General features: G+C 51.6%; 1 protein-coding gene across 5 annotated transcripts in view; it reads right to left on the bottom strand.

Moving 5' to 3' along the window:
• RNF144A (ring finger protein 144A) overlaps positions 1 to 2,984 on the bottom strand; it is a 114,367-nt gene extending 111,383 nt beyond the window's left edge. For 3 of the 5 annotated variants that reach the window (XM_027621053.1, XM_027621054.1, XM_027621047.2), the window contains exons 1-2: positions 2,801 to 2,984; positions 191 to 475 (exon numbers count right to left, since the gene is read on the bottom strand). The gene's annotated coding sequence lies outside the window, so the exon portion shown is untranslated. The remainder of the gene's footprint in view (positions 1 to 190; positions 476 to 2,800) is intronic. The other 2 variants (XM_027621045.2, XM_027621052.1) reach the window with 1 other exon arrangement.
• Positions 2,985 to 13,143: the final 10,159 nt, after the last annotated feature.

The following is a 13,143-nucleotide window of genomic DNA, read 5'->3' as shown; positions in this document are numbered from 1 at the left end:
GACCCTGCCCTTGGTCACACAGCTGGGTCAGGGGCTTGTACGATCTCCTTCCTCCCGGACTAATCCCCAGCAGGGATGTATGTGAACAGTTGCTGCAATTTAATTTCTTCATCTAATTAAGAAAAGCTATTCATGTGTGTCAGCAACGCAGAAACAAAGGACAGGGGATGCTGGTCCTGAGAATGATTACCTCAAATGACTTTCCTAGTCCTAAGGAAAGGCACCTTCAACTGAGTTCTTGGATCTCCAAGGTAGGAAGCTACCCAAGTGAACATGGAGAGGCTCTGTCTTCCTTGGAAGCAATCCATTCTGTTCATAGCCTCTTGGCTCCCTCTGAGATGCCACACCCAGAGATCCAGGGGCACGGGTGGTCCTTGCTCGGTCAGATGCCCTGTTAGCGTCTAAGGCCTCAGTATCCCCCTGAGTGGCTTCAGACCACCAGATCCCCGGAGCAGCTGACAAGTCCCGCTTCTCCCTAGCCCAAGTGGAGAGCAAGAGAAAGAACAGTGGGCAGTCAGGATCGCTGAGGCCAGGCCCAGGTCAGCCACAGCCCCGTGGGTTGGGGGGGGGGGGGCTCCAGGCTGGGGTCCCTGACCCCTCTCCAAGTCCCAATGAGCAGCTGGGCTAGGAATCTGCAGTGACCATCTAGCTCTGTGATTCTCAGTCTGCAAGGACAGGCCTCCTGCTGTCTCCACCACCACAGAGAAAGGCTCTCAAGAAGAGGAGAAATTTGAACAAAAGAAGGCAGCAGGGCCAAATCATGAACCACAATGGGAAAAACAAGCGACGTGGCTCCCAGCTTCTGGCTGAGCCCCAAGTTCACCCGCTAAACGTCAGCAGCTTCAACTGAGGAGTGCGTGGGGTCCCTTCCAAGTCCCAAACCACACCAAGTCCACAAGAGAAGCACGGTCCTCTAGTGCGGATCCGGATGCAGGAATGACACACCATGAAACCCGGGGCACTGAATATGCTTATAAAACACACGCGTTTCAACGTGCTCTTCCAGTTTTCAATCCCCCATCCGTGCACAGCCTCTGGGTGCCCACGTTATGCCCTCTTGGTTGCAGCTCCGCCCCCAGCATTCCAGTTCGCCCCTTGTTTCTTAGTTCTCCTGGGCTCCTGGCATTAGAATCAGGGCCCCTTTAAACATGTAAACTTCCAAACTCCAATTGTGCTGGATCTGGAAAATTCCCATCCCATTAAAATTAGGTTATTTGCATCCCATTTTCTCCTGAGGTCTGCAAGCCATGTCTGACCTCTAATAAGTGGTACAGGAGGGAAGCTCACATCCCAGTAGGTGGGCAGTGGGGGAAGGGGGTCAGATCCTAGAGGTAGCACTCAGCACACTGCACAACATCCCCCTCATGACACAAAGCCAGGTTCAGCTCACTCACTCTCCTCTTCCTCCTCCAAAACCATCAAGGGCTCCCACTGCCACCAGGTCAAGACCAAAGTCAGCCTGCAGTTCAAAGACCACGATTTGTCCCCATCTGACCTCTCCATTCAAATTTCCTTTATACTCTTTACAAAATAATAAAAACAAAAATTATAACGTCACTAGAAAACCACAAGGGACCAGGTCCCTCATCTCAGTACTGGGGAAGGGAAGCTCAGTCCCAGGGGAAAGGTCCCGCAGCTGCACACACCTTGTGTTCCCACCCCCTTGCAGGGCCAGGCAGTTCCCTCCCACCTGCCCCACCTTTCGGCTTTGACTCAATAGCCCTCCCTCACAAAGCAGCCCTGACCCTCCTCTTCCTCCCCCCCCCCCGGGACTCCGGCTCCACAGGCATCTGCATCAACTTACTTTGTGCCCTGCCCCTGACTTCAGAGCGGGGCTCCTCGCATGGCTGATCTCTCCCCGGGGGGCACCCCCCACCCCCCACCCTATTCACTAGAATCTGTCCTTACCAATCCCCAGGCCCCACTCCCAGGAAAGAGCTTCCTTGCCTGAACTGTCCATTGCAATATGTCCAAGTCAGAGGTCTTCCTAGTGCAGGGGCCAGACGCCCCTCCCCTAGGGCAGCAGCCCGCACTCCGCATATTCTCGGGGGGCTTTCTCTAACCCTTTTCCGTTACCCAGACTTCCGCCTGGCACAAGACAAGCACAGGGGATTTGTTGGACATTTTTTTTTTATTCACTGGAAAGAAAGGCAAAGAACTTTCGAAGTGACCATCCTGACCTGACTATGGAGATCATTAGGGTACAGTAAGGAGCCCCTTCATCCCCGTGACCAGAGCCTTGCCCAAGTCACCAGAGCTGGGCGCTCAGGACGGTGCCCGGGAACTGGGGAGCCACAGCCGGAGGGCTGAGTGCCGAGACCCCCAGGAGCGGAGGGCTCGGAGGGAGGGCAGCGGCCGCGCTCACCCGAGTGCGGTGATGGGCAAAGCGGGGGGGACGCGCGGCACCCGGCCGCCTCCGGCCGGGCTGACCTTCCCGCCGCCTCTCGCGCCCGGGCGGTTCGAGCTCGCTAGACCCCGCGGCGCGCGGCCTGCGTTCGCCCCGCGCCCGAGAGACGCCCCCGCCCGGCCGGCCGGGGCGCCAGGGACGCAGCTCTGCGGAGCGGCTCCCGGCCCGGGAGGCGGCGCGGGACCCGAGCTTCCCAAGTGGCCGCGGCGCTGGGGCCACCGAGGGGCAGGGCCGGGCCGGGGTGGCGCCCTCGGCTGGGAGCCGGCGCGTCCCCACCCCGACCCCAGCGCCCGGGACCCCGGCCGGGCCCGCTCCGCGCGGCCACATCCCTCCGTCCCCCTCGGCCGCGCCCCGCTCCCGCGATGCCGACACAAAGCGACGCGCGTCACCCACCTGGTCCCGCGCGGCCGGAGCTCCGGGGGCCGCCGCTCCCGCTCGACCGCGGGCGGGGCTCCGAGCGCAGTGCCCAGGCCGGGTGTGCGGGGCCGCGTGCTGGATGCGCTCTCCCGTGCCCGCGCCCGCGCCCGCCGGAGCCGCCCTTTATCCCCAGCCCGCGCTCCAGCGGGGCGCACGGCCGGCGGCGGGGGCGGGGCGGGGGGGGAGTGGGCGGCGGCGAGCGGCACAAAGACGCGGGCGCCCAACCTCGGCCCGCGCCCCCGCCCGCCGCGCAGCGCCCCCTGCCGCCCGCCGCGGGCCCGGCCTCCGCCCTCCGCCCGCCCTGGGCGGCGCCTCTGCCCGCCGCGCGCCGGGGACTGCGGGGTCGTTCGTTTCTCTTCTCCCGCAGCCTGGCCGGGACGCCAGCCCTCGGGACGAGGGGAGCGTCAGGCCGCTGGAAAGGAAGCGGGTGACCCCCTGGAGCTCTCAGCCGGGTGATGGGAGAGCACTGGGCTGGGCAGCCCGGCCCGGACTGGAGTCCCAGCGCTGCCCCAGGCCAGACCCGAGCCCGCAGAAGCGCAGCCGGATCCCTGCCAACTGAGGACCTTGCTGTCAAGGCTGTCAAGGCTGTCAACGCATCGCGGGAATCCATCCCACTACCTGGTTGCTTTGATGGATGGCGGAGAGCCGACCTGGACGGTCGGATACCCCAGATCCAGGCACAGCAATCCACCTCCTATCCTTGGGGCTTCTGGCTCCTTGCTGTAGAATACCGTTGAAGGCAGAATTCCTGCAAGATTTATTCTTGCCACTCCCTTTAGTAGCTAGAAGTTCGCCAAGTGTTAAATTATATGCCTGTCAGGCATGCATAGCTGAACAAAACTTGTTGGTGTGTATGAAACAATGCTTCCTTCAATACATAGACTCTTTTCTCCAGAATTATGGGGAAACCTGCCATAAGTGCTTCCTTCCTTAACACCATTCCCTCCTCTGTGGGCTCTGAATTCTAATGCCTTCACCGACCAGACCCTTATGCTTAAGCGAGTTACTTCTTTGTGCTTCCATTTTGTTTTTTGGCTGGAAAATGCAGGTGATACTAATGTGTGTCATAACGATCTTGGGAGGGATTAAATAGGCCAGATATGCACAAAGCAGAATCAACATAACTGAGACACCAAACTGTAAGGACTCCATAGTCCTTAGTTATTATTTCTCCCATTTCCTTCAAACAGTTATACAAGATTCTCAACTACCCGGACATTGTGTATAATTTATCTTCCTCTGCTACATGTGCATCTTTTTTTTTTTTTTTTCAGCATAAATCTGTCTCATCTACATTGAGAGGTTATTCTGGTAAATATTTCCCCTCCTCGAAGATATGAACAGACACTTGACCTCCAAGCGCTCTTAAATTCTTAATAGAAATGTCATTATTCAAGAAAAAGTCCCAGTGAGGGGCCCCTGGGTGGCTCAGGTAAGAAACTGCCTTTAGCTCAGGTCATGATCCCAGAGTCCTGGGAGGGAGCCCCAGTCAGGCTCCCTGCTCAGCCAGGAGTCTGCTTTTCCCTCTCCCACCACCCCCCGCCCCAGCTTGAGCTCTCTCTTTCTCTCTCTCTCAAATAAATAAAAATTTTTTTAAAAAAGAAAAAGGCACAGTGAGAAGAAGCCTAATACTTGGTTACTCCAACCTCTCAATAGGAAATGAGAGTGGTTCTGCATAGGGGTGGGAGCCTCACAGAATATGTATTCACCCCTCCTGGACTTTGGTCCTGGCACCAGGCAGGACCCAGTGTGACAGGACTTATGGATGAATGGGCAGATGGATGGATGTCTGCAAATCCGCCAGGAATGGAAATGAGCCCATGTACTCCATGCTGGATGGGTCCGTACTAGGTACCATTTCTACAGCAACCAGGGACATAGAAATCATATCAGAGGAGCTGGGAAGAAGCATCCGGGACTGGCAGGGAGAGTGCTGAGGAGCGGAACCACGCTCTCCGCCAAGTGTGTGACTGGGACTTGGTGCATGCTTAGGTAGTGACCTGTGGGAATGACTTCCTGCCCACTTCTATCTTTGTTCATGAGATTGTCAGGAAAGAAGGACGCCCATCAGTGATAATATAATTTGCATACAATGCACCTCAAATTGTTTTCTGTACGTCTTCCCAATCCATGGCCTTTTCCCCTACCCCCCATTATCTCTGAACTTGTGAAATTTTTAGCTTGTTTCTGTGTTGATCACAGCATCTGTCACACTTCGTGTTTTGGATATTTACTGTCCAGTTGTTAGATCTTAAGATTCTGTAGAATAGTGATGAGGTCATTACTCTATGTTTCCCCCGTAGGGCCTTGGGCATGCTAAGCAATCAATAAATAAAGCGTGAAATCATCTACTCCGAGCTTTGCCTTGGAGCGACCATCCTGGTTCTCTCCAGTGATAAGCTGCCTGTGTCTCTCCAGGTCACATCCACTCATCAGTCCAGTGCCTTCACACGTCCTGGCCTGGGGCCATCTCCCACAAGGGTCTGTCACGTCAAGCCCATTTTAGAAGATAACCATTGTTCCTAAGTGTTTTTGACTCATCATTCGCTCACGGAGCAAGTGTGGTTTTGATTACCTACTATAGGCAAGTGATTACCTACTATAGGCAAGTGATTACCTACTATAGGCAAGGCTCTGTGCTAGACACTAGACAGGTTGCCACTATACATGGTCCAGAGGCTGGAGAAAAGGAATTCCATTCTCAAGTTTCTCCTCTCGACACAAAATTGGGGGAAACTCAAGATTCACACTCATGGCTTAAAATAAAAACATTTTAGACAGTTTGTATGAATTTGTAATCACACATTCTATAAGTACAGAAAATTCACCAGTTCTTTAATTTTTTTAAATCAGTTGAGGGCACCTGGATGACTCAGTTGGTTAAGCATCTGCCTCAGCTCATGATCCCGGAGCCCGAGCCCTGGGATAGAGCCCCAGTCCAGCTCCCTGCTCATCGGAGAGTCTGCTTCTTCCTCTCCCTCTGGTTCTCCACCCTGCTCACGCTCCCTCTCTCTTTCTCCCTCTCTCTCTCTCAAAATGGATAAACAAAATCTTTTTACAAAAGTAAAATAAAATCAATTTAGATGCAATTCCTTGTTTCCAGAGTGTAGCCGGGCACTAAATGCCGGCCATTGTGCTGACTCTCTTGGCTGGGATACACAAGGGTCAGGAGGAGTTCATGGTTCTGGGGCTGCGGGATGTGACCCATACTCATCCTCAGCATGTGGCCAGGTCCTCTGACAACCTCCCCCAAGCCATGCTATCCCTTTTGAGCAGGCTGGCCACAGTTTCTTGTCCACTGGTTCAGCTCCCCAGGTGGCCCAGGTGGCCTGAGAGGGACAGGGTAATGTCAAGTCTCTGCCACTCTCAGAGCTTCTTAGGAAAGCTCCCCAGATCTGCATTCCTGCCTCCTGCCTCTCAAAGTCCTCCCGGGGGCGCCTGGGTGGCTCAGTCAGTTGGGCGTCTGCCTTTGGCTCAGGTCATGGTCCCAGGGTCCTGGGATCGAGTCCTGCCTCAGGCTCCCTGTGGAGCTCACTTCTCCCTCTGCCTCTGCCTGTCTCTCTCTCTCTCTCTCTCTCTCTTTCTCTGTTTCTCACAAGTAAATACATAAAATATTTAAAAAAATCAAAGGCCTCCTCTTTCTTTCCCAGCCTACACATTGCAAATAATCCAATCCGTGCATGGAACGTCCACATAAGGCAAGATGCAGAGGGCTTGTCCTCAGGCATCTCTGCCTTCAGCTCTGCAAAAACCCTTGGAGCTAGAAAAAACGCAAGGCTCCAGCAATTTTCCTAGGCAGCCTGCAAAGAAGATGCAAAAAAACAAGCTTACATTACTATCACATGAAATATGTGGTCAAAACATCAAGAATGATAGCTTGAGGAAGAAAAGCAAAACCTCCAGGAAGAAAATACAAGTGGAGAGAAAAATTCAGCCCTGCTGTCATTTAAGAGCACTGCTGTGGATTGACTTGCGTGCCTCCAAAGTCTTATGGTAAAGTTCTAATCACCACTACCTCAGGGTATGATCTTTTATGACAACGGGGTTGTTGCAGATGTCCTTAGTTCAGAGGAAGTCATACTGGAGTATAGTGGGCCCTAATCCAATGTGACTTATAAGAAGAGTAGGTTTGAAGACAGACACACATAAGGAGGACGCTCTGTGAGCGTGAAGGCAGAGGTTGGGTGATGCTTCTACCAACCGAGTCTCGCCAAATGTTGCCGGCCAAGCACCAGAAGCTAGGAGAAGGCTGGGGAAGATTCTCCCTCCCAGCCTCAGAAGGAGCCAACCCTGCCAACCCCTTAATCTCAGACTTCTGAGCTCCAGAGCCGTAAGATGATCCATTTCTGTGGTCTGAGGCCTCCAGTCTCCTTGGTATTTTGTTTCGGCAGCTCTAGCAGACCAATACATGGAGGTAAAAGGTGCCCATGTGTGTCTACAGTGTAGAGAGAATAAGTGTCATAACAAAAATTAAAATGCCATATACAAAGGCATTTGTAAAATGAATGGTAGTGTGAAAATTAATAAGGGGACGCCTCACCCAAGGGGCGTCAGGAGGTTGGGCAGAGGGAGCTCTCAGGGCCTTTCATTCCTGGTCAGCTGCAAATCCAGCAGGAAGAGAGGGACCTTGCAGGTGGACGCTACTTTACTGCATGCACTGGAGGAAGGAAGGCTCTCCTCTGGGCCGATAGCCCAGCCCAAGAGAAATGGTCACAGCTCAGCCAAGGAGCAGCCACCATATTCCAGCTCCCGGTTTACTCCAGTGGACTTTCTGTGTATAACAGCCTTTCCACCTTCCTGGTTTCCTTCACAGAAGAGCATTCCTCCCCTCTGTTTGGTGGACTTGCCTATGGTTTTTGCCATATCTCGTTTGTCCCGGTTCTCAGGGTCCTGGGTCACAGTTCTCTGCTATTCCTGAATAAACTCATTTTTTGTGGGTAAAATAACTGGGAGCTTTATTTTTAAGATTAACAGTCATAAAGAAGGAGGTTACTATGCCAATAGCAAAGTAAGACCATTTTTCTTGGCATCTTTTCCAAGGTAGAGACGTTTTCTGCCCTGTTCACCACCACACTCAGCTCAGGAAGGACAAGTTCTGGGCCCTCGATGAGTATTTGTTGAAAGAAGGAAATGAATCGTGTCTTCCACGACTCTCGCGAACTAGTACTCCTATATAGCTCAGATACACGTGCCATAGATTCTAGATAGACATTTACGCCAGAGAGAAGGTTGAGTCTAAGCTTTTTGTTGCACATATAGAAACACCGAGGTTGAAAGTGGCCTTTGACAGGGCGCCTGGGTGGCTCAGTTGGTGGAGCGACTGCCTTCGGCTCAGGTCATGACCCTGGAGTCCCGGGATCGAGTCCCGCATCGGGCTCCCTGCTCAGCGGGGAGTCTGCTTCTCCCTTGGACCCTCCCCCCTCTCATGCTCTCTCTCTCTCTATCTCATTCTCTCTCTCAAATAAATAAATAAAATCTTAAAAAAAAAAAAGAAAGTGGTCTTTGATAATTCCAAGATCACTGCTAGCTAGTGGCATAAATGGGGCTATCACTCAAGGTTCTTGGCAGATTCAGAGTTGTTTTGACATTTTATTACACTGCTTTTTTATAGTAATCAATAGAATATGGCCCTTGCGGCTCAACAGAATTTAAAAAGCGTTTTCCAGTTTCTGAAGGGATGATTAAATTATATTCAACATTAGGTGGACTTAATTGTGGGCAGACATTTAATGCTCACTAAGAATCCACATGTTTCTCCACATTTCCAAGCTCCTTCGCAGTTAGGCAGTGACATAAGACTCATTTTGTTCAATAGACTGTGAGCGGGGGTGTCACTTTGGGGCTGAAGCAGAGAAGAATTTCAAGACCTCCCTCTAACTTGCCCACCCCTACCAGAGTGATTACAGAGCCACCTCTTGAGATGTTTGGGTCCAAAGTGCAATCAGCCTGGATCTCTGAGTTGCCTCTCCGTAGTACAATTCCTGGGAGAATATAAAGTCCCATGTGTCGAGCTATTGAAATTTTAGGGTGTATTTTTTACTGCAGCTTAGTCTAGTCTAAACCAACGAATACATTTATTTCATTTTTTTATTTTTATTTTAAAGATTTTATTTATTTATCTGAGAGAGAGAATGGGAGAGAGAGAGCATGAGAGGGGGGAGGGTCAGAGGGAGAAGCAGACTCCCCGCTGAGCAGGGAGCCGGATGCGGGACTCGATCCTGGGACTCCAGAATCATGACCTGAGCCGAAGGCAGTCATTTAACCAACTGAGCCACGCAGGCGCCTGAATACATTTATTTTAGACAGGTTTCGAGTAGCAGTAATTCATCGAACTGTGTCTTTTTTTTTTTTTAAAGATTTTATTTATTTGTTGGAGAGAGAGAGAGAGAGCGCATGGGCAAGAGAGAGAGTGAGCAAGGGTATAAGCAGGGGGAGCTGCGCAGAGGGAGAAGCAGGCTCCCCGCTGAGCAAGGAGCCCGATGTGGGACTTGATCTCAGGGCACTGGGATCATGACCTGAGCCGAAGGCAGACGCCCAACTGACTGAGCCACCCGGGCGTCCCTCGAACTGTGTCTTAAAGAGCGTCAAAGTGCATTACCAAGTAAGGAGAACAGATTGTCAAGACATGAGAGCTCCTCTGGGGCAGGTAGTGAAAAGCCTGGAAGATAAGGGAACCTGGAAGGAATTCCGGTATCAGGTCGGCAGAGAGGAAACCCAGTATGGAAACCAGGAGTGTGTCAAGACCAGAGGTGGGGGCCCAGAGCACATTCCTCGTGGGTGTGGCCACATGGTATCACGTGTTCGAGGTGTAAAGGATGGGGAGGGGCAGGGCCTGGAACCGCATCCTCTGACCGGGGTTTGGGTGAGATTTCACAGGTGTAATGAATGCCCCAGTGCCTCGTGCAGACCCATCCACAGAACCAAGGCACTCCCTCCCCCAGCTGCTGGGAGTGTGGGATGCTGACCGCTCACCTCCCAGGAATTATCCTCTCCCAAAGGAAGCTGCCACACCAAACTTACACCCCCTTTCTGGGTACAGCTGCTTCCAGTAATCGGTCCAGGCAGGTGCCCTGCCTGCCTTACCCTGAGCCTGTCCTGAAGGGTCCCAGCCCACAGATCTGTTATCTATGGACGATCCACGGCAAATACATCCCGGACCCCCTGCTCGACGCTCTCTGTAGGTGCCAGTCCTGGGCGCATCTGCAGCCAGCGAACAACCACCCCGGGGCCTCCTTCCCGGGGCCCCGACCACTGTAAGTGAGGACCGGGGAGGAGTTCCAGCCACCAGGACGGGGAAAGTCAGATAACACCTTCCCCAGGACGGATTGTCTGGTTCGCCAGAACAGAGGGTTTGTCCTTAGAAATGAGGGTGGCAGCTGGGCTTGGGCCTGGGATGCCCCGGGAATGACGAAAAGGTCTGGGGGGACCACGGAGAGGAAGAACAGAATTGGATCTATGCAGACCCTTCTGGACCTAAACAGATGTAGAGAGCTCTTTAGAGACTGTTTTGTTTTGTTTCTGCTTATTTCTCTTTTTTTTAAGATTTTATTTATTTGAGAGAGAGAGAGCGAGCACAGAGGGAGAGGGAAAGGGAGAAGCACACTCCCCGCGGAGCAGGGAGCCTGATGTGGGACTCGATCCCAGGACCCTGAGATCATGACCCGAGCCCAAGGCAGATGCTTCACCAACTGAGCCACCCAGACACCCCTGTTCCTGTTTCTGTTTCTGTTTCTTTCTAAGAACTGTTTTGTTTGTATTTAACTTATTCTGCTATGATTTTCAATGTACTCGTCTTGGATTATTCAATCTCCTTAAAATTCAGACAATCCATAAAAACCTTTGTTTCTCTCTGCGAATGCGCACACACACACCACCAGCACCACCAACGCGGGAACACGTACACGTGGATTCCCTACCGCTTGGCAGCCTGGCAAACCTCTCCTAATATTTCAGACCTCAATTCCCTACTGATGCCTTTGGTATCACTTCTGTGACTCCTTTGGATGCTTTAATCTGACTATCTTGTGCTCCGTGCACTTCTGCAACCTTCTGGTTTTATCTGTGTGTCTGGCACTGGATGGGGCTGAGTGCAAAGTTAGGTTGAAGAATGCAGCTTCTCTCCTTCCCCGTTTGGTGTGCTTCTGAAGATCTAGCCACCCACCTTCAACTTCCCCGCCTCTTCCCCCTCACGTACGGGCATGAATGTTGGACCTACTGGGCTATGTTTCTGAGAGCTTATTCTTATCCCAGTGATGTAGTTTGGGGATGTTGGTGAGGTCTGGAGCCCACAGCCAAGAAAGAATTCCTGAGACGTCTTTGGTGCAAAAAAGTGGTTTTATTAAAGCATGGGCACAGGACCCGTGGGCAGAAAGAGCTGCTGCGTTGGGCTTGTGAGGAATGGCTGATGACACACTTGGGGGTTGGGGGAGGTAAGGAAAAAGGGTGGGGTCCAAAAGGACTTTCATACACTCAAGAGGACTCTCAGGATGCTGGGGGTGTGGCTACAGTCAAACTAAGGTAGTTTTTCCTTCTAGGAGGGCATTAACATTAAGGAATATTATACGCTCCCTATCACAGGTCCTTGTCAATGGGCTGCAGGTCATAAGGAAATTTGATTTTATTTGCATTCCCTTTTGCCTCTGTTTCCCACATCACTGTGGAGGGAAGAGTGATGTTAGGGCTCCAGGAAGTTGAGCTATGGGTCTTTGGAAGTTAGGCTATGGATAAGAATGCGTTTTCCTTGTAAATCACTAAGACATTGGTACGTTGATGGAGACTCCTGTCCTGCAGGACTGTGATCTCTATCAGTTAACCATTTGTTTTTTCCCTCCCTTAGTTTTAGGGCAGGCAGGAGTGCACCAAAGATGTCTCAAGAATTATTACCCGTGTTAAGAAACAAGGTTCGACAGAGTAAATTTGAAGATCAAATTGGCTTTATTAAGTGATTCATGGATTAGGTAGCATCATCCCTTTTAGCAAGAGGAGAGCCGCTCGGACAGCTCCCAACACAGTGGAAGGTGTTTGCCGGAAGGATGGTGGGGCAAGAAGCTAGCAGCAGAAGAAAAGAAAGGCTTGTTTCAGGCTGGAACTTCTTCTTTTCAGGGGAAAACAACAGGAGGGATTTCTCTTGCAGATGGCCTCACCAGAGCTGATCAGGACCTTTCAGAAGGACTTTTAAAAGGCCACGTTCCAGGGAGAGGCTGAAACTATCCTTGAATCTTGTCACTGTACTGGGGGCCAAATGCCTCCATTTAGGGCTTGACGTTTCTTTTTTTTTTTTTAACACCCAGAACCAAATCAGCCAGCACCTTGATCTTGGATTTCTAGCCTCTAGAACTGTTAAGAAACCCAGGTCCGTGTTTTAAGATCCCCCAGCCTGTGGTAGTTTATCATGGCGGCGTGAGCTGAGTCAGGCCAGCTCAGTTCAGACAACACTTGAATGCTTACCATCTGTTGGGCTTCCTGGAAGAGGTGGCCTCTCTAACTTACGTACGATGTAAGGAGCAATAAGTTATCCCTCCTGAAAAGACATGGCTCCGACTTCACAAATTCTCTGGTTTTCTGACTCCTCAGTAACTACTTGCTTGCAGGAAAGAGTTCTCAGGAGTTGGTTACAACCCAAACCTCAAGAGAGAACACTGATTAGAGGTCAGTCTATTCAGTCAAGGAGCTAAGAGGTCTCAGGGTGTGATACTGTGATTTATAAGAAGAGATGTACATTTGGTCTTTGTTCTCCTTCCTGGCACAGAACTCCTAAAACCCTTGGAATTTCCTAAGTGATGAGAGCAAGTGGATTTTGTTATGTTAATAAGATGACTTTAGAAAAGCCCTCAGGATGTGGGCTGGTTGCCAAGGGAGACAACCTTGTGATCTGAAGGTTGAACTTGCATTCCTACCCCCAGACCTCTGGGAGGGGGGAGGGGGCTGGAGATTTTCAATCACCATTGGCCAACTATTTAATCAATCATGCCTCTGTAATGAGTCCTCCATAAAAACCCAAAAGGATGGGATTCAGAGAGCTTCCAGGTTGGGGAAGACCAAGAGATTTGGGAGATCTGTCACCCCTGGAGCCGGCAGGGGAGCTCCTCGTCCTTTCCCTATACCTGGCCTTATGCATCTCTTCCTTCTGGCTCTTTCTGAGTTTTATCCTTTTCATAATAAACCAGGGATCTAGAAAGTAAAATGTCTCTCTGGGTTCAGTGAGCCGCTCTAGTGAATTAATTGAACCTGACAAGGGGTCGTGGGAACTCTGATCTATAGCTGGTCAGTCAGGAGCACAGGTGATGCCCTGGGCTTGGGACCGGCGTCTGAGGAGGGGT

Source organism: Zalophus californianus, chromosome 8, assembly GCF_009762305.2.
Source record: "Zalophus californianus isolate mZalCal1 chromosome 8, mZalCal1.pri.v2, whole genome shotgun sequence".
Lineage (NCBI taxonomy): Eukaryota > Metazoa > Chordata > Mammalia > Carnivora > Otariidae > Zalophus > Zalophus californianus.
Note: the sequence above shows the minus strand (reverse complement) of the source record. Positions and strands in the feature narration are given on the sequence as shown.